The sequence below is a fragment of the Jaculus jaculus genome, chromosome X, assembly GCF_020740685.1.
Source record: "Jaculus jaculus isolate mJacJac1 chromosome X, mJacJac1.mat.Y.cur, whole genome shotgun sequence".
Classification (NCBI taxonomy): domain Eukaryota; kingdom Metazoa; phylum Chordata; class Mammalia; order Rodentia; family Dipodidae; genus Jaculus; species Jaculus jaculus.
In genome coordinates, this window is record NC_059125.1 from 115,684,433 (window position 1) to 115,711,161 (window position 26,729).

At 39.0% G+C, this 26,729-nt stretch overlaps 1 non-coding gene across 1 annotated transcript; it reads left to right on the top strand.

Moving 5' to 3' along the window:
• The first annotated feature begins 9,288 nt into the window (after positions 1–9,288).
• On the top strand, positions 9,289–9,479 carry LOC123457018. Its single transcript, XR_006634861.1, has one exon. It is a non-coding gene; the product is annotated as a U2 spliceosomal RNA (small nuclear RNA).
• The last annotated feature ends 17,250 nt before the right edge of the window (positions 9,480–26,729 follow it).

The following is a 26,729-nucleotide window of genomic DNA, read 5'->3' on the forward strand; positions in this document are numbered from 1 at the left end:
GAGAGGGAGAGAGAGAGGAGGGATGGGCATGCCAGACACTGCAAATGAACTCCAGACGTATGTTCCACCTTATACATTTGGCGAACATGGGTACTTTGCAATTGAACCTGGGTCCTTTGGCTTGGTAGGCAAGTGCTTTAACTGCAAAGACATCACTCCATCCCTTGAAGAGGTTTTTGCCATAGACATAAGAGGCTGTGAGGTTTCTGTCTTTATTCAGGCTGTGGAAGGTGAAGTTCAGGCCAAGAACATTCAGATTGTGATAATATCAGTCCTTTTGTGATGGCCTTAAAAAGGCTCTTTTAAACTTCCAGACAGAAATCCAGTTATGCCAGTTAGAATGATTGTACTCAGAAAACCTTCAAGTGTCAGCACAGAGCAGCCCTTGTCAAGAGTTGCAATTGCTTTAAGACTTTCCTGCAATTTTGCCGCCCTGAGTAGACTCCATGAAAGGAAACTTGGTCAGTAAGGTGCCAACATTTCTAATGCCCAAAGAACCTGGTGACTGACTCAGACCTTCTCAGTAAGCCTGAGATCAGTATGTGTTAATCATTATTAACTGGATAACAATGTTCCATATGTGGTGATAGAGTTTTAAAGACTATATAAGGAAAAAGTAACTCAGAAAAATGAATGACAGCTTAAGGAGCAAATTAGAAATTATGATTTGCTTATTAAGTATACTTCCATTCTCAGCCATGACTTATCCATCCATCATAGTTACACTTGTCCCCCAGCTTCACTCCACAGTTGCAGGTGATGTATGGAAGGGCCCAACCATCATTTCCAATTTTCCAGTTCATTTTCAAAAGCAAATACTTTCTGTATTAGTTATTTCCTTGTTACTCTGCTCAATAATTGAAACAAATCAGTTTACTGGGGAAGGTAGAAGTTATAGAATTCATGCAGGGAAAGATTGGCAGCAGTCTGCCTTGAAGAATCAAAAATTGATGAAGGCCATATTTTGAAATATTCTAGTTGCATATAATTCAAAACTTGTATGTTGAGATTTATTTGGCATTTTTCCTTAAATCAGAGGGTATTGATATGTGTGTTATTCAGCACCCCTTCCACTCGCCTCGCAACACACTGAGTTGTAACTTACACTGTATGCCCAAGCTGGTCCCAAATTGAGAATCTAGGACATCTACCTACCTCAGCCCCTGAGTTCATATCAACTTATTTTAATTCTTCTTGTCAGCACCCTTTTTTTTTCTTCAAATTTCCCTTTCTTACTCAGGTTGTCTTGATCTCATTCTTTGGTCAGACATTTTTTTAAATTATTCCTTGATCTCCTTACCTCTTACATTAGAACATGTATATTGTGGACCTTGTCTCCTTAAGTGTGTAATGGCCAGTATTTCTTCCTTTGAGAGTTCTCTATTCATAACTCTCCCCACTTATTGAATAGGTGGTCCATTTTTTTCCCAAAATTTATTTGTAAGGAGAGAGAGAGACAGACAGACAGACTGACTGACAGAGAGAATAAGTATGCCAGGTCCTCCAGCCACTGAAGATGAACTCCAGACACATGTGCTTCTGGTGTATAAGTCCAGGGGAATCAAGCCTGGGCCCTTTGGCTTTGCAGGCAAGTACCTGAATCACTAAGCCATCTCTCCAGATCACATTCTCTCTCTCTCTCTCTCTCTCTCTCTCTCTCTCTCTCTCTCTCTCTCTCTCTTTCTTTTTTGATGTTTCAAGGTAGGGTCTCACTCTAGCTCAGGCTAACCTGGAATTTGCTATGGAGTCTCTCAGGGTGGCCTTGAACTCACGGCAATCCTCCTATCTCTGCCTCCCGAGTGCTGGGATTAAAGGCATGCACCAACACGCCCGGCTTTCATTTTCTTTTCTTAGAATTGACTATGTAGTTTAGTTAACTATGTACACGTAAAATAGACAAGCATAACACATAAAACCCAAATGTTTTGGTGCTTATGTATAGTCACAGGAAGTTGGGAAACTAAGGTGTGAGGATCACTTGAACTCCAAAGTTCAAGATCAGTCTGGATAACATGGTGAGATTCTGTGTCAAGGAAGCAAACACAGAAAAAGTTAATGCCCAATATCACCTTCTATGATTTCATTTTGGACATTTTGAGACTTATAAAAGATACCCTGGATCCAAAATGAAACTTAAATCTTATTTATTGGTAAATGTGTATTCATGGCTTTTGAGAGGAAAATTCACTATTACAACAGAAGTGTTGAATGCTTGGTACATAGGAAAAACTTTGAGTCACATAACTATTGATATTTTATTAGGAAGGTAACAGCAAGAGTGGCCTTCAATGTACAGAAGGCCATTGTAATTACTCCTTTGCACACACATATAAATCTCACCTAACTCTCATATTTGCTTGGCTTAATCCCATAATTCAAAAACTCAACTCTAGCTAGTCTACACTGTGGTAGTTCTTTAACCATATAATCATTAAATACATAGAAGCCATTCAAGGAGAAGAATGTTCAATCTCCCATAATCATGTCTACCACCCACCTCTAGCTGTCGCTGCTCTGATTTCTCTGAGGCAGATAAGGACAGACTACACATGTTCTTCCTGAACTCCTGTTTCTTCATGTATCCCTTCAAGAATTTAGCAGTTATCCTGCTTTCCCTGTTAATGTATATTTGACCCTCCATCCAGTCCAGTTGGCACAGGCTTGTAATTCTAGAGGGTGCACTGAGCCATTGTAAAGTTGGAGAGGAATGCCAGGGCACCAAGTCCTCGCATGGTGATAGAATAAGTACAATGGCAGCCTTTGCAAATTAGTAGTGAGAACTCATCTCAAAATAAAAAAAAAAAGTAATAGTGGGCAGGGAGGTCAACTCAGTGTCTGAATAATTGCCCAGCTTTTGGTGAATTCCTATGCCCCAATCTCAAGGACCACTGAAAAATTAGATAACCACATCTATCCCTATACATTACTCCCTTCTGTACACAAAAAAGCTACTTTGCTTATGGGCTGGAGAGATGGTTTAGTGGTGAAGCACTTGCCTGTGAAGCCTAAGAACCCCAGTTTGAGGCTTGAGTACCCAGGACCCACATTAGCCAGATGCACTAGGGGGGCGCACGCATCTGGAGTTCCTTTGCATGCCCATTTGCTCTCTCTCTCTGTCTGCCTCTTTCTGTTACTCTCAAATAAACAAATAAAAATGAACAAACATACCCTTTTTTAAAAAAGAAAGCTATTTTGTATATTTCAAAAGTAAAACAAAACTCTATTCCTTTTCACCTTGGGTTAGATTTAAGTTTTCTTTCCTATTCTATCTCATCCTCATTCTAATCGGATATTTACTCATTTCCTAAACCAAATTATTTTCAATCGGGATGCCAATAACGTTACAAGTACAAAAAAAAAATCACCTACCTGCACTATAAGCAGCACACTGTCCAATTAAGGCTCTTTTCTCTTTTATACCCTCAGACCTAGAGCCTTATATTATACTTATTTTTGTTTTTAAAAAAGTTTCCTCTATGCGGATTCATTTATTTTCTACATACGAGGCCACTTGTTCAGTTTGTTTTTCTTGTTTGACTCCTGTCCTAGCCCTCTAGGTAGAGAAGTATTACAGGATTCTTTCTTTAGGCTTTTCATTTTCATTTACAACACTTCCCTTAGTGATTTCATCCAGTATTCATGGTTGAGAAATTGCCTGTATGCTGAGAATTCTCAACTTTGTTTTTCCCATAATGCTCTCATGAACTTCAGGCTCATATAACAAGGACCTATTCAGCATCTTCTTGGAATGCTGTTCTTTGGCATCTCCAAGAGACTATTTCCGATTCTGCCCTGATCCGTCAATGACAGAATTATTTGATATGAGCAATTCCAGACATATTTCATAAATATTTTGATAATTACTATAAAGGAAACATAGAAAGTACAGCTAATACATAGTCCAAGAATCATTATTTACTGAAATAAAAACAAAAAGTCTTTGGGCTAGAGATCAGGCTTGAGGGTTAAGGCACTTGCCTGTGAAGCATAAGAACTCATATTTCAATCTCAGGTCCCACATAATATAGAAATACAGTGACACAAGCAGGCAATGTTGCACATGTGCACACAAGGGTACATGCATCTGGAGTTTGATTCCTTTGGCTGAAGGCCTTAGTACAATAATTCTCTCTCTGTCTCTTTCTCAAAAAACAAAAATCTATCACATTTCTTATGGATAATCAAAAGGCCTCAAGTAGCCAAAAATTACTTCAGCAATAAGAATGCAATTGTTTAACATATTTACCATATGTTATATCAAGATATACAAACAAGTCAGGTATGGTCATACACATGATTGATTAGTCCTAGCACTTGTGAAACAAAGGTAGGAGGATGACTAAAAATTTCATTTCAGGCAGAGTGTGTTCCTGGTTAGTCTGAGCTAGAGTAAGTCCCTCCCTCAAAAAAATCAAAAAAGTAACAAACTTTAGGCCTGGAGAGATGACGAAGCAGTTAAGGTGCTTGCTTGCAAAGACAAGGAACAAAGATTTGATGCCCAAGTGCCCACATAAGCACCATGCACAAGAGTGTGCATGCATCTCCAGTTCCTTTTCAGTAGCTCCAGGCCCTGGTGTGACCATTCTCTCTCTCTCTCCATTTCTCTCTCTCTCTGTCTTTCTATCCCCTGCCAATTTCACTCCCTCTCTCTCTCTCTCTCAAATAAATAATAAATAAAACATTAAAAAAATTTAATTAAATTTTTAATTTTTTTAAATGGAAAGGATTATACTAAGTGAGGTAACCCAGGCCCAGAAAGCCAAGCGCCACATGTTCACTCTCATATGTGCATCCTAGCTACAGATGATTTGGCTTCTTTGAGAGAAGGAAAATACTTAGTAGCAGAGCCCAGTAAGTTAAAAAGGAGATATAAAGGGGAGAGAAAGGAAGGAAGAAAGGTACTTAATAGGTTGATATTGTATATATGTAAGTACAATGATTGAGATGGGGAGGTAATATGATGGAGAATGGAATTTCAAAGGGGAAAGAAAGTATGGGGGGAGAGAATTATCATGGGATATGTTTTTATAATCATGGAAAATGTTAATAAAAATTTTAAAAAAATACAAAAAAAACCCATCAAACTTTATAAAAGCAAGTCATAAAAATAAAACTGCATGGTATTGGCACACAAATAGATAACTGTGTCATGCAAATCACACAAAATTTTCTGTTAAAACCTCTACTAATAAAACACATGATTTCTGACAGAGACACCCTCCAAAAATGCACACTGGAGAATAGACAGCATTTTAAACAAATGGTGCTGTAGAAATGACATAAACACATGTGGAAGAATGAATGTGGACCATTTTCAATGATCCCATAAAACAATCACCTCCAAATGTTCCAGGGAACTCAATAAAAGAACTGAAACTCAAACAACTAGAGGTAAGAGTTGGGAAAAACCTGCAAGATATACCAAGAGAAATATATCCAAAAGCCAAGGGAATGAAAACAATTATGGAATATACCACTTTAAGTACTAATATGAACAGTATTCATATCAGTATTGAATTGACATTATTATACAATAAAAAGAAAGGAAATCTTAGTATTCAAATATTTTGATGGGAACACAAGAAGTAAGAATAATATGTAGTTACTATAAGTATTTTCCCATAAAAGGAGTCAGAAATTTCTGCACCTATGATTTACTGTATGAAAATTGAGGGATTTTTTTAACATATATGCCATTGCTCAGGAAAAATAATCCATATCATGTCAAAGACATTTTTTCAAATGTTCCTACTGAATGGAGGTTCTTAACAATACATTGGAAATTGATAAGAAGAAATATTTCGATAAGTTTCCCTTAGTTTTGACACATTCTAGATGTTATTATGAAGAACTGGTTATGTCAGTTAAATGAATAACCTACATATGACATCAAATTGACACTTTTGTACATTGTCCATGCATTTAACTATCATACTGCTCACTATTTCTAGGACAGCAACCATTTCTCAAATAGTATATTTCTAAAATGAACATATCTTTCTTTTCAATAATAATCCCTAGAAATATTTGAATAGAGAACAAGTTAATTTCCTCTAATTTATAATATGTATACTGCAATTGAGTGAAAGAAAGAAGGTATAGGAGCACTTGCTTACAGAAGAAAAAAAAAAAACAACATTTCACTAGAGACTACAATAGACAGAAGGTGATATAAATTTTAAAACTGTGCCAATATATGCTAAGAAATGAAATAATCAAGGGTCTGAAACTACCATCCTTACATTTTGTCTTGTTTTGACTTCCAAAGTTGCTCTGCTTTCTGGACACTCCTTTCAGAAAAGGATTGATACATGTTTCTATTCTTCTTTGGGTAAGAAGAGCCTCGTTTATGTTAGCTACATTGAAAATAAATACTTGTTCAATTATATGTTGATGAAAATTCCATTGTAACCTCATACGCAAGAAAAATTAGTATGAGAAAAGTTTATTTAAGAATGTCAGTGACATTAAGAGAGCATTAGCATTAGATACCAAATTCTTTATATTAAGAAGCACCGCAAAGTTCATATCTAGGTGTGCTCAAAAACTGGAGGCTATGCAAATTTTCCATTTGCAGAAAATTCCGAAATCTCATAATGATCTGATCCCAAGCATTTTGAATAAGAAATACCTGAACTGATCTTAACTCTGAATTTCCTAAGTGGAGATAAGTTATAAACTCATGGATGATTAAAAAAAAAAAAAAAAAAAAAAAAAAACTGATGTTGAGCATGGTGGCACATACTGTAAATACCAGGACTTGGGAAGCAGAGGTAAGAGGATTGCCATGAGTTCAAGGCCTGAGACTACATAGTGAACTCCAGGTCAGGCTCAACTGCAGCAAGACTCTACATCCAGAACATATATAAAAGAAAGAAGTGGGGCTGGAGAGATGGCTTAGCGGTTAGGTGCTTGCCTGTGAAGCCTAAGGACCCCGGTTCTAGGCTCGGTTCCCCAGGTCCCACATTAGCCAGATGCACAAGGGGGCGCACGCGTCTGGAGTTCGTTTGCAGAGGCTGGAAGCCCTGGCGCGCCCATTCTCAATCTCACTCTCTATCTGTCTTTCTCTCTATGTCTGTCGCTCTCAAAAAAAAAAAAAAGAAAGAAAGAAAGAAAGAAGTGATAACCAACAAAAACAAACAAATAAACAGAACAGAACATTGATTAACCTTAACTTCATCATGAGGAAATCCTAGAATAATTGACAATTATTTCTAAACTTATAAAATATGTTCCAATAAGAAGATATATTCAGCTGAATTATTTTATAATAAATTTTATAAATTACACAAAATATTCTATTTAAAAACAGTCAGTGCTCGAGTAACAGCTTAGCAGTTAAGTCATTTGCCTGCAAATCCAAAGGACCCAGGTTCAGTTCCCCAGGAAACACATAATCCAGATGCACAAGGTGGCACATGCATCTGTCGTTAATTTCCAGTAGCTGGAGGCCCTGGTGCACCCATTCTCTTTTTCTCTCTCTCTCTCTAATTAATAAATATAGTTATACACGCATAAATATATATGTATGTATATATTATACATATACATATATATGTATACAGATAGATAAAGATATAAACACATTGTTAAGTCTAATAAGAAGAAAAGTATTTGTAAAAAATGTAGTCAATTGTGAGGTTTCAAATTTTTTAAGAAAAAGTAACAAACAACAAGTCAGGAAAAGCATCCTAGTTTATGTTAGTACCAAATTAATTTGGAACACATCACAATGTTTTCATAGAGACTTCTGAGTGCTGGTATTAAAGGCATGTGCCACCACGCCCAGATATCATAGACCTTATTAAAGGGCACTTTTAGCAGTGAGTACAGAAATTAAAAAAATCTTACTATTTAATATACAACTTGTCAAACTGCCTTCTAAATGTCTGTTCTTGTACCAATAGATTAGTGCTGAGGTCAGCCTTGATCACAGAAGTTTATTTTTTGCAGTAGGCATGCAGGCTTAATGCAGAGATGTATAACTGGTGACAGTGTTATGAATAAGTGATTGCTAAGTGCTCAACCATAACAGGTTATCCAACCCACTCAATACCAAGGCTCAGTTAATTTTACACAAGAGGTGGCTGAAAGAATGTAAGAGCTAGCATGTGGGGAGAAGTGCTATGGATTGCTGGCTTCTATATGCTGCATAGCTAATAAACTCATGAACCCACAGCAGCTGTTGTTTCCTGCACAAGATTGATCCATTTAATATACCATAGTGGATCAAGTAGAGGCTCGCAAGATACCACTCCTCACTGAGTAGGCATTAGCAGTTCGTGGATTCTGGATGGGGGTTGAGAGTCACATTCTTCAGAGTTGTAACCACGAGTAAGTTCGGGTGTTGGCAAAGACCTCCTATCTAGCCTCTCTTCCTACCAACCAACCTGTTTACGCAACAGCCAGTAAATGCTCTTAGAGCAGCTGCCAGTTCTTAAAATTGCAGACAGGCTTACATCAGGCCCACCAGGGAATCCCCCAGGCCGGTTCTCCAACCAGGAACGTTGCCCTCTGGTCTTGCCGTTTCTCCTCTTTCCTTTTCTATCATGGGACAAACCCCAAGTAAGCATAAATTGTTAAAAGGCTTAAAACTTCTCTCAAGACACAAGGAACACGGGTTAAGAAAAAAAAAAGATTTAACAAAGAGTAAAAAGGAGCTAATTGCCATAGTAAAAGATATTTTAAAAGCACAAGGAATTGAGATTGCTTCAAGTTTTTTAAGCAAATTTTTTATTTTATTAGGAGGATTTGTTCTTTCTATATGTGTGTGTATGTGTTTATGTGTGCACATTGTGCTTGCTAGTCATGTCATGTTTGTGACTGTTTGTAACTAAAGAGATGAGATGGATGCAGGTGACATTCCGTTCTCTTCTAGAGAACCATTTCAAGGAAATCAAAGACCTAAGCATAGAAATTAAAAAGGAAAAGTTAAATGTCTTTTGCAGGGGTAAATTTGCCCGATATTTGTTCTAGGCCAAGTTCACCTTACATAGAGGATTATTAAAAACAACAAAACTTTCTCTAAAGAGGTAACTTATAATTTGTCAGATATTTAAAAAAGATTGTAATGTCCTGTTACTTAAAAGGAGGAGGCAACTGATCTGACTTCTGAGCCAGCCTGCCTCAAGATAACAACACAATTTGCCTTAGTTACTCCTAATAAAATCATTTACAAGTGTGTTATTAGTATTAATGATATAAAATTGTATTAAGACTGCTTTCTTTTTAGTAATAGGATTAATCAATTTGGTGTAAATTTTAATAGCCTTTTAAGAAAGATAATTAATCACTTCTCGGCCTTTTGGCTAAGATCAAGTGTAGTATCTGTTCTTATCAGTTTAATATCTGATACGTCCTCTATCTGAGGACAATATAGTAAAAGGATTTCTGGAGCTCAGAGTTGGAATAGGAACTTTCTCCCTCCACTCCATGCATCGACCTGGTATTGCAGTACCTCTAGGAACGGTGCACCCCCTTGGGGGAATTAAAAAAAAAGAAAGAAAGATAATTAATGATGGGGGGAGATGAATTGATTGAAGGAACTGGGAAGGAATTTTTCAATGATTACTTGTTAAAAATGCCTTTTGAGTGGTACTTAGATCAGAATGTTAAAGTATATAAATAAAGGTGTGCGGATGTAAAAAAAAAAAAAAAAAGAAAAGAAAAAAAGAAAAAAAAAGAAATGTTCAGGCCAAACCTAAACACCATGCCTAAAGTTAAAGGTTTTTAACTGTTTGCAAACTTTAAGAAACAAAAAAACACCCTAATTTTCAGGCTAAAATATGTTGGAATAGCTTGCTTAAGTTTTATCAAATTTAAGTCATGGATAAAACATAAGATTGTTTTATGTTTATAAAACTTTCTGTGGTACATAAAAATCAATCGCTATCAAGTTTAAGCCAAAATCATTGGTTGTCAAGTAATATTTTTTTTTCTTTCAAAAAATTTATCAAGGGCTGTTTTGGCTCAAAAAAGACCAGATTCTAGTCTATTGTATGTAAAGTAACTCTCAATTTTGGCACCATGATAACATTTCATTAGATTTGGTTAACATACATTCAAAATTCTAGCTATACAGAACAGTCATCTTGATTTTGATGCTACTAAGGCTGCTAATGATTTATTTACTACAATGAAGCCTGTGTTGCCTGGTTGGGACTCTCTAAGTTCCTGGATAGGCAGCTTTGCAGCTGTGGGAGTTTGCCTTCTGCTTCTCCTGTGCCTATTGCCTCTTTTCTTCAAGTGTTTAATAAAGTCTATTGTAAATGTTCACACAGAGGTCCGAGCTATACACTACAGGACATGCCCTTGGTTCTCTCAGACTTTATCCTAGTTCTCCCTGAATTTTGTCTGGCTGGTGGCCAGAGACGGATGAGAAGGGAGAAGGAGAATCTAAAACAGAGAAACATGCTGGGTCAAAAAGCACTGAGGATAAGGTAATCTCTATTGTGATGGGCTAAGCAAACAATGGTACTTTACAACTTTTAAAATGATAGGGTTATCTAAACAGGTGGTTGGAGGCCAGAGGCCCCCGCAGTGGAGTGTTTCTGGAATGCCCTTAAAATGGAGATCACTCCAGGACCTTAGAAAAATTAATAAGGCCATGGTACCTATGGGAGCCCTACAACCAGGCCTCCCCACTCCAGTAGCAATTCCTGCAGGATATTGTAAAATCATTATTGACCTAAAAGATTGCTCTTTTACAATTCCCTTACACCCTGAGGATCTTCAGCATTTTGCATTTAGTTTACCTGTGGTAAATTTTAGAGGCCCTGAAGATAGTGGAGGCTGCAATTCTGAGCCAAAGGGTCACTTTTATCTCTTATAAAAAGCCTCTTCCCCTGGTCATTTGTGCCATTGACTTTACACCCAACGGGGTGTTCTGGCAGGAGGGGCCCCTCTTCTGTGTCCATTTACCCTCCAAAAGTTAAAAATGGGGGATTTATATCCCATAAAAGGCTCTCCAAGAAATATCCTTCATCATGCCTTGTTTGTCCTAAACTTTTTAACCCTTGATACTCAAGATATTCAGCTGCTGATCGCTTATGGTGCACAAATACAAAAAATACCTTTGCCAAAGCCATGTGGAAAGATCCTTTAACTTTAAAATGTAATGGCCCAGACCCAGTACTCATTTGGGGCCAAGGATCAGTATGCTTGTTTGACACCAAAGAAAATGCTGCAAGATGGCTGCCAGAGAGACTTGTAAAACAAGCTGATGATCCTCCAGTGACATCTCACATATCTGGGGAAGAAACACTTCCCTGACAGAATCTTCCTTTTTCCTGGCAGGACAAAGTTGGACGGACCTTAAGACGACCCTGCCCCGGAGGACACAGCTGGCCTGCTGGAGGGGCTGACTCCCATTCGCACTGTGTTTGGCATCATTGAACTGTCCCTGGAGGATACAGGCTCGTCTGGCCATCAAGGACTCACAGAATGCATGTGTACTTATGTGACTCACATTTTTATTTGAATACCACTGTACATAGTTTATATGCTTATGTATAAATATATACTGTTATATCACACATAAAATATTAATATATATTCATCTATAATTGAAATTATCATGTAATTATATTATAAACAATCTAGTAATTATTAGCTCATGTAAGTATCATCTTTACATTATTATTAATGTATTTAAATTGTATAATTTCAAGTTTTGTTACATAATTAGGTAATTATAGATTTGAATACTATTTATACATAACCATAACTTTCACAATCATTTCATCACATGTCAATGTATAGTATGTAGTTCATTACTATGATGTCCCATCCTGGTCTCATAAAAATAATGTCATACTAGCTCAAATAGCATATGTGTGTAAATCCAACAGGTGTTCTCAGCTTCTTAAAACTACAGATTTGTATAGGACCTCAGGAGAAGTGTGGTGAAATGCCACAGATACTCCAACCTTAAACCATGGACAATGTCCCACTCCCTCCCCCCTTCCCCCCCAGCCCACTCCCTCCAGTAAAATCATTGGACCCATCAGGCCCGCTTCCCATAGGCCCCTGGGCTGTTCACACCCTGCCCTCACTGGGTTCACCACCTCCATTTTCCTGTCACAGGCACTAGTCACGTCACCTGGTAAAGGTGCCACCAACCTTCGACAGTGTCCTGAGAGGGACATCACTGCCCCACTCCCCCCCCAAACCTCTGGAACCTTCCTGACTGTTTTCCACATGTCTCTATACTGTTCAGGCCCTGCCGTCATCTGGGTTCACTACCTCCATTTTCCTGTCACAGGCCCAAGCCAAGTCCAGGGGGAAAGGTTTTGCTCATGGGTCAGGATCAGGGTGGGGAGGAGTTGCCTGGGTCCTGGGCTCCCTCTGGACAAAGCCCTGTCCTCCGGAATACAACCTGAATGTGTGAAGAACAGTGTTACTCATCTTCTGCAGCCATCCCAGTGCTCCTGAGGTAAGGGAATTTATCAGTGAGCATAAGAATCCAGGTGCCCCTCTTCCTCCTCATCTGGGAACTGTGCTGATTGTCTCCTACCCTGTGCATGTGTATGTGAGCGATGAGGAGCCGCTAGGAAGGTCCAGCCTCTGACCATTGGACAGCTTGTGTCTGTCTCAGACACCTAGGAATACCAAGCAACACATTAGTACAAGGCTGCTACATTTTTACTTTTTAATTTTTTTTAATTTTAGAGAAAAAAGACAGAGATAGAAAATTGACATGACAACTCCAGATGCTTAAGCCACCTACTGAGCATGTGTGAAATTGTGGTTGCATCACCTTTGTGCATCTGGCTTACATGGGATCTGGAGAGAGCAAACATGTGTCCTTAGGCTTTCCAGGCAACCTCTTTAACCACTAAGCCATCTCTCCAGCCCTGCACATGGCTGGTTTATGTCACCATGTCAATAGACTGGACAGCCTGGACCAAGACTTTCAGTTTTTGTCTTTGTTGTGGGTCAGTCTGCACATGTATATGTGAGGTGTAAGAAATTAAGTTACATTGTGGGCAGGGGGTTGGAGGTGAGTGTTATTCAGATTGCTTGGGGCCAGTGATATTTTGGAATATCTGTTCAACACATTGGTAGATGGGGGCAGTGTCATGTCTGAATATGAAGTATGTGGTCAGTAGTTGGTAGTCACTACACCTGGCACTTTACTACTTTTTCCCTTTCAATTGTCAATCTGCACAAGCTAATCTCTAAAGCATGAAGCACATGATCAACCAGCCCTCTCATTAAAATGAGCACCTTGACAAAATAATCTTTCTGGCTTAGGTCCCATCTCACTCACTCCTCCCTCATTCAACCTGCTTCCAACATCTTCCAACATCAGAGATATAAGAAAATTGTTTTGTATAAGTCATTCAAATCCTATTTTATGAGTTAAGCAAGATCCTTAAATGTAACCATATAGTTTTGTGATTGGGCACTGCCACACTTAATGTTTATATTTCCAGAACCACTTTATTCCCCTGAGATATAATGCATTGGATAAATTCTCCAACTTAATACATAAAAAGTAGAGAAAGTGATCAGCATTTTGAATTTGAACCTTACTTTGAGAGCAATGCCTTGGTTGGTCCCCATAATTAAAATGATGACTTTAGGGTAGATTTTATTGACTATGTGTGTTGGATTCTAATAAAATCTTTTGAGGGTCAATGGAAAGAATTGTACAGTTTTCCTTATTCCTATTTATATGATAATTTAAATTAAATGGTTTGCCAGTTTCTAACTAATTTTGCATACCTGTACTACATACGCTTGACCACCATATTTTCTTTTCCTGTTTCAGTGTTGAAATCTGTTCATTAGTCAAGCATTAGGGTGTATCAAGGATAGTGGCCATTAACTTCTTTTGATGAAATGCCATGATCAGATGCTGGCATTTTTTTTTCATTGCATTAATTTCTTCTTTTCTGAATCTAGGCAGTGTTGAATGTATTATGTCATCAGGGCTCAGCATAATTCTCCCATAAAACTGTCTGGAAGTAGTGATTTCATGTAGGATATTGTAGTGCACTGAATCTCATACCTGTCCCCCACCCCTCCAATAAACTGATGTTCTTGGAACACTTTGTCTCAGCTGATGGCAATTTTGGAGTTCAAGCCTTGCTGCAGGAGGTTTGTTGCTAGGGATCAATTTAGGTGTGTGAAAGACAAAGGCGCTTTGACAAAACTCAGCACAATTTCTTCTCAGTGTTTTTCACCTGCTGTGGCATAGGTGATGACCAGCTTCTGCTTATGTCATGCTTTACACTGCTTTCAATAAGCTTCCCCATGAGAAAATACATAGACTCTGGGAAACTGCTTGCTAGAATAATTTCAGAAAGTGCTGCTTAAATTCAAATGGCAACTGGATTGGATTGGTAACCAGCTAACATTATCTCTTATTAGTCTAAGCTGAAGTCATGGCTGGAATACTTGAAAAACAAAGCATTTAACTATCAGATAATGATTCTGCCTGACAACCTCAAAAAATCCGGATAATATTTATAGCCCACTATTAGTTCATTTATTCATCCTCGTAAACTGACCAGAAACAACTTAAGGAGAGATGGTTTCATTAGGCTTGACATTTTAGGGTAAAGTCTGCCTCCTGAGTGCTGGGATTAAAGGTGTGCACCACCATGCCCAGCCATTTTGTTACTTTGATGTCACTGTACTGATCAACTTAATCAAATGCTGATGTGTTCATGCTGAGCTTGTGGGATGAAGGAAAATGATCCTGTCCATGGTCGGAGCAAATCTTTCACTACAGTGAGGGGAAGCTGAGAAAGCAAGCATAAGAAACAATGTAGGAGAACCACAGATGAAGGCACATGCAGAGTCACATGTGCCCCATGGTCCAGCTGCCTTTCTATAGTGGATGAACTCCTTCTAGAACTTACTTTGTCCTTTCAGGGGAAGAGGGTCCCTACCCACATCTGCAGCACTCTCCTGGAGAGCTTGAGAAAAAATGGCACCCATGATTTTTTCTTGGTTTTGGGTGCCATGTCTTCTGAGTACACTGTGGGAGGTTGTTTTGTCATCAGAATGAATGAGACACACATTGTCCTCAGCACCTGTAAGTAATTGAAACATGCCCAAGGAGCTAAAGAGAGTGTTTTAGGGTATTCCATGTGAATGAGGATTTCATGTCCTAAAAACAAACAAACAAACAAACAAACAATCAAACAAAAAACAAACAGTAGGTCTTGATATCCACCTGATAGTTCAAAATGCAGTGGGCAATTCAATCTTCACCAAAGGATTCAAATACTCACAAGAGAGTTTCCCATATAACACTCTTGGTGAAAAGCCCCAGGAATGCTGGGTGTGGTGGCGCACACCTTTAATCCCAGCACTCAGGAGGCAGAGGTAGGAGGATCGGTATGAGTTCAAGGCCACCCTGAGACTACATAGTTAATTCTAGGTCAGCTTGTACCAGAGTGAGAAAAAAAAAAAAAAGCCCCAGGAATAAGGTGATTACATTTACCAGTTTCCAATGACCTTCTGTTTAAACATTATTATTTTCATTCCTCTGTCTAAAACTATTTTACCCTTCCTCCACTCACCATTACTCTTTGACACAAGGCCCCATGAGTCTCTTAAGACTACAGAAAGAATCAAAGAGAAGGCAGAATTTCATCCCAAGCTCCAGACAAGTACTAGCAGTGACATGATCAAACTAATCTTCCCTTGAAATATAGTTTTCTTAAGTTGCATATTATCACACTCACAGCCATTTTCTAGTTATGCTGGGCACATTCCTAGTTCTCAACAGCCAGGAACGCCTCATGGCTCCTTTGAAGGGCAGAATGTGTCTAAACCCTTGCTGATAATAGTCAACAAAGCAGGAAGGTAGAGAAAGGAAGGGAATCAAATAACTCAGGCCTTTTAGGGAGTCAGGAAACTTTGGCCCACACTTGCATAGGCTACATCAGTTCTGAAGCCAGTAGCTCATTCAAAGTGGCCCATATCCCAAATCTCAGAAATCATGAATCTCATATGGAGCTGCTACAGCCTACACTCAGCTCTCACCTCTACTCTGAATACATGGTAGGGACTTCTAAACTAGAACCTCATACAATATTTTTAATTCCTCCATATCTCCAGATGCTAATGTGTTTGAGTTGCCCATTGAGTCAATTCAGACTACTGTGTTGTAGAGCCATCAACAGGTTTAGGGATAATCTCTCTAGAGTGGGCTTCAACAGTACACACTCAGACTTTTTTCCTACTCTATAAGCAATATCATTAGCCTTCTCTGTTCTTGGAATCTCCAAAGTTGGCTCCTATGCAGAGGCTTCCTGAGGGAAATTGTGGAAGTCATTTGCTACTACTCTCAGGGCCCCATTTTGTGCTAGGCTGATTACAGAGCTGATGCTGAATTATTTGGGGACCATCTCACTGAAGTGTGCTATTTGCAGTCCACTCTGAGCATTCACCATAGATCTGAAAGTGGGACAGGACCCCTGAGCTCCAACAACATCAGAAAAGTCCTACCCTTAGTCTATGGATGTTGATGTGGAAGTGAGGAGAGAGTCTTTTTCTGACAATTGCTACCCTGTTTTTTGCAATAACCTAGGCAGTGTTATAGCTCCGTTTTGACCTATTTTTTGAGAGATTGTGGGACCAGAGATACTCTTCCATGTAGACTCAGAAAGTAGCTTGGATGTTTCTATTCTGGAACTTAGAAAATAGCTCTGGCATACAGTCTTCAGATGGAGAACTCCATTGAACCATTCCAAGTGAGTACCCAGTTAGGGCAGCACTCTCCACAGAGGTTCAGCTCTATTATTAAGGGGCAGGAAGAGAGGTTCACTACATTTGCAACATGTTTTGTATTTTGGAAATGGCCAAGGGCAATGTGAAGCAGGCTTCTTGAATTACATGTGGAGAGGCCCAATGGAGCCTTTAGCAGGGATAGTGGTTTGCAGTGGAGACCAAATATAGATTCCAGGAGTATGGGATGGCTGCTACTTGTACAGGATGCCACTGGACTGTGAGTAGCCTGGATGGTTGGGTGTAATTGAACCCCCGGAAACCTGTCCCTCTTCAGAATTATCAGTGTTTGGAACTTGTAAATGGTTATAATTGTCAGACTTGGAGCCACAGAGTATCATGTTTGCCCTGTTTGCTTTAAATCTTCTGTTGGTTCAATTTTTCTTTGTGGTGCCCAACACCATCTATTACAGTGTTAATGTTTATTCTATGCTATTATGGTTTTTCTTTTTGATATTAGGGCTTGGTTAAAAGGACTTGAACTATGAGGTTGATGTGACAACTTTTGGGTTGATAAAAACTAAGGTATGTTTAAACTTGGACTGAAGGTATTGCATTTTACATTGTGGAAACTTGCCAGTTTATGGAAGCCAGTGATGAAATGTGATGGTTTGGTGCAGGTGTCCCCCATAAACTTAGGCTCTTTCAAAGCTAGTTTGTGGGCCAGTATAAATTTGTAAATTGGATCTCCCTGGAGGTGATGTATTATTAGGGGAAGACTTACGTATTATTGTAGCCAGGGTCCCCTCACCAGTGTTTGCTGCTGTTGTCCTTCTAATGTTGGTCATTTGGTGTCATCCACCATCTGGCTATCATTTCTCATGCCATCATGAACCTTCCCATTATGTCTGTAGGCCAAAATAAACCTTTTTCTCCCACCAGCTCTTCTTGATCAGGTGTTTCTTGCCACTAATGCAAAGTTAATTGAAATAATGTGTGAAAAGGAATATTTTATATTCCTGGCCTTCGAGGATACCATCATTCTTTCAGGCATCAAATGACAGCTGAAACTGGACACAAAAGTTCAACTCTACATGGAGGGTTCCCAAATGAAGCATATACCTCTGCTTTCAGCACTAGATCAACCAGCAGCCAAATGCTATAGTGAGCAAACAGGGCAAACATGATACTCTGTGGCTCCAAGTCTGACAATTATAACCATTTACAAGTTCCCTATTGAACTGTAAAAATTCTGTGTGTTGAGCCATTTCTGATTTCTGGAAGTTCATACAACACAGAAGGCCACATTCCTTTCAGGCTGCAAAGCCAGAGTTCAGAGCATAATGCATGCAGGGTGGGGGGAGACCTGCAGTAATATAGATTGACCTCTATTGACAGCCATGTAACAAATATCCACAAATGGGGGGTGACTTGTTCCAATGAACCCCTCCATACCCTTATCTATCTGGTGAATTGGGGGACTTAGAGCCTTTTAGTGAGATTCCATGAGCATTTTGAGACATGCATTACATTGACAGTAAATCTGACAGCTCACTTGGACTGTAGATGTCCATGCACTCTAGAATGGGGGAGTGACAAATAGTACAGTTAAACCAGTCTTGTCAGTAAGACACCAGGAGGCTAGTTGGTGCAATAGGTACACTGCTTTGTAGTCTACATGTCTATATAAGAGGCATTTCTGAGGATCATGTACCATAGAGAACCATGGAACATGCAGGGTAAAAACCTCCAAGTAGAGTGCAGAAGCACCACTCCAGGTAGATGACTCTCTATTAACATAGTTATGTACCTATGGTCAGGGCTGTGCCAAATAAGATCTCACTTGTTGGAATTAATCCTTTCCCAAGACTTTGTCCATGAACAGTATGGGAGTTACCTTTGGTGGTTGTCAGAGAGGAGTGGACCAGGATTCTTTTAGGTTAAGTTCAGAACTGAGAGTGGGGTTACAATGTCCCATTCTATTTAGAAATTCAAGCTGAGTGTAGGAAGGCTGAAGACGCTCCAAGCTACATAGGATCTACAATCACCCAGATTCATGTTCTCCTGTTTTATATCCTGCACTAAAAAGAAAATTATTGGTAAGAATTATTCCCTATCACAAGGGTGCACTTCAATTTGAGTTCCTTTATTTTCCTTTGCTCATTGAGGAGATAGGGCCCCAGCTCTTCAAGGTGAAGGGCAAAACTGTGAGGGAAAAATGAGGAAGCACCTATATATGCCTACATGTTGCTTAGCCCCTTGTTCCTGTCACAGATGGGGAAGAACAGGAATAACTGCCAAGCATATGGCAGGAGCATAGCAATGTGACATCCACAAACTGCTCAGCTTGTGTACAATGAAGGATCAAGGGCAAGTACTGTCACTTCTAAATTGCTCTGGAGCTCCACAGGCAGTTGATGGCTGTGATCATGGGCTGAAGAGATTCTGGGTCTCCAGTGCAGCTTTCATATCAGCCACCAGATCATAGCTGGTAGTACACTTGAAGACTCCACAACCTCAAAATCTGTAAATATAAGGGCATCCCACTCCAATCTAGTAGAAACCCAAAACAGAGCACACACTGGAGATTCTGTAAGAGCCACTATTTGATTCTTTTCTAATAAAAGAAAAATTTTACCCTGAGATAGTTAAACCATAAAGTAAAAAAGAATGCAAGACAAAAGCTGAGGCATCTCAAACATGAATGCTTAGCACTACAATGGAAATCTCCAATAAAAACATAGAGGAGCCATAAGACATAGAATCCCCAAAAGAAAGCTCACTAATCTTATTAAATAAATTCATTGAGACCCTCACCAAATGAATGGCTGAGCTGGAAGCAAATCATAAAACAAACAATAATTGCACAATTAAATACAAAAAAGTCACCTATTGCAACAAACAGCTTTTTCATTCAGCTTAACATTGTTGAGAAAACCCAGGGAGATTGCAAACGAGAAAATAAATGAATTAAAGTTGAGTCAACACATACAGGAGCTCAGTAAACAGCTGATTAAGCTTAATGAAGACATGATCAAATACTGGATAAAACACCAAGAAGTGTCCAGAAAATTAAAATTCAACCTGAAATTGGAACTCAAGAAATGGATATATCTGATGCAGAAAAACAAAAGTCAAGTAGACCTTTTTAAAGTTTCTCTAGGCTGAGCTTGTTGAGTCCTGCCTTTACTCCCAGCCCATGGGAGGCAGTGGTAGGAGGATCGCTGTGTGCTTGAGGCCATCCTGACAGTACAGAGTGAAATCCAGGTTAGCCTGGCCTAGAGTGAGACCCTACCTCAAAATGAAAAAAAAATAAAAAATAAAAAATAAGGCTCTCTAGAAGCCCTTGCTAACAGAGCTGACTATGATGAGGACAGGACCTCAGAACTGTAAGGAGAGTCAGAATAAATTTATCAGGAGTCAAAAAACATTGATTAGTTTAAACTCTGATGCTAACAGATTAAGGGAATTATGGGATAACCTAAAACAACCAAATATCCAGATCACTGATATGCCAGAAGGGGGAGAAATTTGGGTGAAAGGCATAGAGAACATAGTCAACCAAATTATTGAGGAAATTTTTCCCCTCTCACAAAAGAAAGTAAACACTCTTCAAGGCACATCATAGTAAAACTCTAAACAATGTAAACAAAGATAGAGAACTAAAAGCAGAACGAGGGAAACAATTCATTACATACAAAGGAAATTCTATCAGAACTACCTTAGGGTTTTCAATTGAAACCCTGAAAGCCAGACAGGTTTGGATTGGAGTCCTTCAAAATCTAAAAGATATGATTCCAACCCAAATTACCAAAAAGTATCCCTCTTAATAGAATGAGAAAGGACAACTTTCCATGATGAAAGCAACCTCTATGGTTATATAAACACAAAGCCACACTTATAGGAAATACTTCAGGGAATATTCAACACAGAAGAGTCAAACAACTAACCTCAATAGCAATAACCAAAACTAGAGAAGACACAAAAATGTACAAACCTAAAGAAATCCCAACATTCTAGAATGGTTTAACCATGGCAGAGACAAAGTAGAATCTTATAACTTTATATATTATAACTTTAAATATTAATAGTCTTAACTCACCCATCAAAATGCACAAGTAAGGTAGGTGAAAATCAATGGCCTCTTACATCTGCTGTCTTCAGGAAACTCAACTTACCATTAAGGGTAGATACATCCTCAGGGTGAAAAAATGGAAAATGATTTTCTAAGCAAATGGAAATAAGAAAAAAATTGTGTGTCTATATTAATATTTGACAAAGTAGGTGACAAACTAAAAGTAATCAAAAGGGACAAAGAAGGGCTGGAGAGATGGCTTCACAGTTAAAATGCTTACCTACAAAGCCTAACAATCTAAGTTTGATTGCCCAGTATCTATATAAACACATATACACAAGGTTGGACATGCATTAGAAGTTTATTTGCAATAACTGGAGGCCATTGCATGCCCATTCATTCCCCCCTCTCTGCTTGCAAGGAAATGAATAAAAAATATAGGGAGAAAAAAGGCCACTTTTACTAGTCAAGGGAAAGTTCCAACAATAGGATATCATAAAACTATATGCACCATACATAGGTAAACCACATTTTATAAATGAAACCTGCTTGACAACATATCAGAAATAAATCAACCTATCATCCTTGTAGGGGATTTAAATAGCCTGCTGTCATCAATACACACATCATTCAAGCAGAAAATCAACAGAGAAGTAATAGATGTTAATAATACCATAGATCAATTACACCTAACAGCTATAAAACATTCCACCCCAATTATACAGAATATACATTGTTCTTGGCAGCCCATGGAACATGCTTCAAAATAGACCATTTATTTGCCCTTTATTCAGGAATCTTAACTTTCTGAAACATATTGGACCACCGTGCATTAAAGCTAGAAATTGACAAGAGAAACTGAAAATACACTAGTTTCTAGAGGCTGAACAACACACTATAAAACAATAGCTTAATCATGGAAAAAATTTAAAAAAAGAAATTGTTAAATTTCTAGAACTGAATGATAGTAAAATATAACATACCAAAGCTTATGGGACACAATAAAGTTAATTCTAAGGGGAAAATTTATAGTATTGAATGCCATAATAATAAAGACAGAGTAATCTCAAATTAATAACCATCCACATAAATGCATTGAAGATCCAAGTACAACCCCACACTAAGAGTGCAAGACAGAAAGAAGTAATTAAGATCAGAGCAGACATTGATGATTTGTAAACTAAGTAATCCATTTTAAAAATTTAAAAAAATTTAAAAAAAATGAAAATTTGGTTCTTTGAAAAAAGACACTGAGGTTCGTGTGCCCTTTGGCCTTCCCTAGCAAGAGGTATGCACAGGAGCCTAGGATCAATAGCTGGAGTACTGGCAGCAAGGGATAGGATGAGCAGTGTTCTGTATACTCCCTGGTCTTCACCACCCTGGGGTACATGTGGGAGCCTACTATAAGCGTCCCACTGGTAGGGATTGAGTGTAAGGTCTTTGTGTTAGCATGGAATAATTAACCACAAGAGTAATTTGGTACCATGCAAATCTGGTTGATGATACTAAGATGAGTCTAATCATGTAGATGTTGATATTTTGGAAACTGTATGCTGAGGGAAGTGGATAGTCTTGGTACTCAACTCTGCAGAAATCTTACAGAGCAGCAGGCTACATTTTATGGGTCATTCTGGTAAGAGTTTGAAAATATAAATGCTGTGAGAATTCTGTTTTGGCTTAAGAACTTTGAAGGCAAAGTCCAAATGGATTAAAGACCAGTATAAGACCCCAAACTCTTCTAATACTAAAACAAAAACAAAAACAAAAACAAAAACAAAAACAAAAACAAAAAAAATAGGAGGCACTCTCCATGATAATAGGAGTGGGCAAAGACTTTATGAAGAAAACACCAGTACCCAGGGAAATTAAAAAATCACTCAACTAGTGGGATCTCAAGAAGCTAAAAAGCTTTGCACAGACAAACATAGCATAAGCAGAGCGAATATATTACCCACTAAATGGGAGAATATCTAGTGTCTGCAAATAATGCAAAACACTATACAATAAAAAACCAAAATGACCAACTCCAAAAGTGGGGCAGAGAACTGAATAGGGAGTTATCAGAGGAAAAATTACAAATGGTTAGCCAAACCATGAGATTCCATCTTACTCCAGTGATATTAAATGATATTAAAACATCTAACAATGACAAATGTATTGTACCTCATTTCCAACTCCAAGGGCACCTCTCACATTCTGAAGGCCTGGTAATTCAAGGAAACTGAACAACAGTGAGCTGATGATCTCAAAATAGAAAGTATTAATAAAGAATCTGAAAATAAATTGAATACCTGTATGAATGAAAATCGTCAAAACACATTAGTGAATGCAATTACACATTGTGGATTTTTTAAAAGTCTTATTCATTTCTATATTGTACCTCATTTCCAATTCCAAGGGCAAATCTCACATTCTCAAGGTCTAGTAACTCAAGGCAACTGAACTATACCTACAGGTCTTATTCTATGCTTTTCTAAAAAGTTAAATCAAGCCTGTAGTAACAAGACATAGAGAAAAGCGAGTTTCTCTACTAATATAAACATCATCTTGCACTACATCAGTAACACATCTAGTAATGACCCTGGTTTCCCGATCTGGTGTCTCAATGATGTCATAAGTATCTGATCTAGGCTTCACCTGTAAGAGAAGTAGAGTGACATCAACTAAAGTAAAAGTCCACCTGAGGAGCATGTATAACTCTCAAGAGTTCACCATCTAAACAGGTTCCATGAAGTGAATTGGCCTGTCACACTTCTATGGAGGCTTCGACAATATGATTCCTGACACAGAGAAAAAATCTTCATTAAGTGCAGGAAAGAAGCCTTGCTATAGAGGAAATCTCAAGCAATTCCTTTAACCCTTAGTCCATATATTTCAATGGTACATACAACATTGGCCAGGGATGACAGTATAATGGTGCCTGCATATGGACTGTCAAAGAGTATTTAAGGGCTGGAGAGGTGACTTAGTAGTTAAGGTACTTTCCTGTGAAGCCAAAGGCCCAAGGTTAGATTCCCCAGTAAGCCAGATGCACAAGGAAGCACATGCATCTGGACTTTGTTTGCAGTGGCAAGAGGCCCATTCGCTCTCTCTCTCTCTTCTCTCTCTCTCTCTCTCTCACTCTCCCTCTGTCAAATAAATATATAAATTAATAAAAGTAAGAGTATTTAAAATATGAGGCCAACATCTTTGCTTGAAGAACTCACCTCTTTCTATATGGTTTAAGACTACCTACATCTAAGAATGATGGAATACTTGCTGAAATTACAATGAGAAAAACATGTTGTAGAGCCTGGTGCTGTGGTGCATGCCTTTAATCCCAGCACTTGGAAGGGAGAGGTAAGAGGATCGCCATGAGTTCAAGGCCACCCTGAGACTACACAGGGAATTCTAGGTCAGCCTGAGCTAGAGGGAAACCTACCTGAAAACAAACTAACAAACAAAAAAATAATGTAAATTCCTAGAGGGGGAACTATTTATCCTGAATCACTGAAGGGAAGTATTTGAAGGGACTGACATTTGAGATATATATGAAGGTAGAGATACTGGTGTTACCTAGGAATTTGTGGTAGAACAGAAGCAGATAAACAGAGGGAGAAACAACTGACAAATAGTCATAGTAACAAAAATCATTGCAATCACATATTAGATCATCCTGTCTTCTCTGTGAAGAGGAGGTGAATGTCACATTCACCCTGTATTGCCATTACTATTTGTGTTAATCTAATGATCATGGCCAAAATCCCACTAGAATAAAATACTTTCCATGAACTTGGTCTTACATTTATTGCTTTCAATGTATGAGATGCTTCATCTTCCTCCACAAGCACAGTTATATTTTGTCCAACTGTCAAAGGCACATCACCAGTCACCAAATGAGAACTGAAAATAATGGATTCATTGATCCAGCCATAGTCATGATAGAAAGATGTTATGGTTTCCAGAAGAGTCTTCAATTTGTTGGACCCAATGACATGGGTAAACAAAGATTACTTTAGTTTAAATCAAATGCACCTACGCCCTCCTCAGAAGTAGGATGACCATTTGCGTAAACCTGTGCTCTTCACAAAAGGAGACAGTGGTCATCTCTGCTCACAGTATTCTTTTTTTTTATTTTTTTAATTTATTTATTTGAGAGCGACAGACACAGAGAGAAAGACAGATAGAGGGAGAGAGAGAATGGGCGCGCCAGGGCTTCCAGCCTCTGCAAACAAACTCCAGATGTGTGTGCCCCCTTGTGCATCTGGCTAACGTGGGACCTGGGGAACTGAGCCTCGAACTGGGGTCCTTAGGCTTCACAGGCAAGCGCTTAACCGCTAAGCCATCTCTCCAGCCCATCTGGCCACAGTATTCTTGTGAAGGTTGAAAGACACCTACATGGCAGTTGTTTCAAGATGTGTTTGATCTGCAGATGTACAAGTGAAAATGCTTTTGTGATCATGAGAGCTGTCTATGAACCCTCTTTCTTTAACTGCTTATTGATGCCTCTATATCACTTCCTCAACACCACCACTGCCAATGGATGAGCAGCCTCTCCAGATTCTTAAACATCCCCTCAGACAGAGTGGTACGAGATGTGGAGATGCAGAAGCATGCATCTTCAAGGAATTATTTTATGGTACATTAGCCCAGTAGGTAGTCAATAGGTTACATTGCTAATAGGTCACATGCCTGCCTTTGGCATGGTCCCTATGATTTTGGAATCTTGGCTTCATAGATGTCCATCCATGAGGAACTAGGGCACTGTCAGGCACAAAGTAGTGCTTCAGCTTCTAAGGGGAAAGGAAGAAGCAGTACCATCATCATCAAGCTCTTGTGTCTGTCCCAAGCTTTATGAACGTATCCATACACCTCACCATTTTAAGTGAGTGACACTATTTTGGGGACAAGTCACGGGAGGAAGATCTAACTGTTGAGGACTGAGCAGAAAATCCTGATCCACCTTCACTCAAGATGCAGTAGCCCTCCTCAGGAGAGTTGAGGTTACATATCAAAGTTAGCCTACTTCTTTCTTGGAGAGGATGGAGCAACCCCTGTTCTCTAGGACACTCAAGATGGTGGAATCCCCCTTGCTAATGATCTTACTCTGTCTCTAAGCCCCATGGGTGAGAACAACCTTGATCACGAGTGGAGACAAAGGCACTCCCGAGAAAAGTATCTCCTACATGCAGAGGTTGGACTTCCCTGTATTCCTGACTCTTCTGGAAAAAGCCAAAAACACAGTGCAGAAGTCTCACCATGATGCTCATGCCTCATTTCTGGGTGAGGATTCTAAAGACTAATGGAAGGGGAAGTAGTCTACCAGTCTGAAGAATAAGTTAAGAGACTGTTCTATGTGTGAATGCTTGGGGTATGACTTCCCAGTTCTCTTTCTCCACCCTCCGAGATTGCTCCCAAACTCCTGGGGATGACAATCACTTGAGGCATGGACACTACACCACCCCAGAGTTCTCACAGGTTATGTTGCTGCCTGTGTCTCTGATGATAGTCGCTGATTCCTTTGATGGTCATAACTGTAGTGATGACACTCCTATGTGTTCTAGCTTATTGTTACAGATATGGACATGCTTCTTTCCATTCTGTTCCTACTGAGGGTGTCTTGTTTCTTGCTGGTAATAGTGTTGGTTTGGCTGTTGCCTTCTCTGTCCCTACTGATGGATGCACTGGTGCTGATGTTGCTGCCATAGATATTCCTGGTTATGGTCATTGTGGTGCTCCTGTTGCTGCTTTGTGTATCTCTACTTGGTGGTCATGGTGGTATCAGTGTGTGGCCCTATACATTCCACCTTGTGGACATCATGTTTGTCAGCAAGGTTCCCTTGTTTATTAGCTGGTGTTCACAGTCCGGGTCATGCTGAGTACTCTGGCATCCTCTGGATCATCATGCACCTGCCTTTGTTTCCTGCTGATGGTCACAGTCAAGATGGTTACAATGACCTATGGAGGCTGGAATGTGATGGTATTTGAG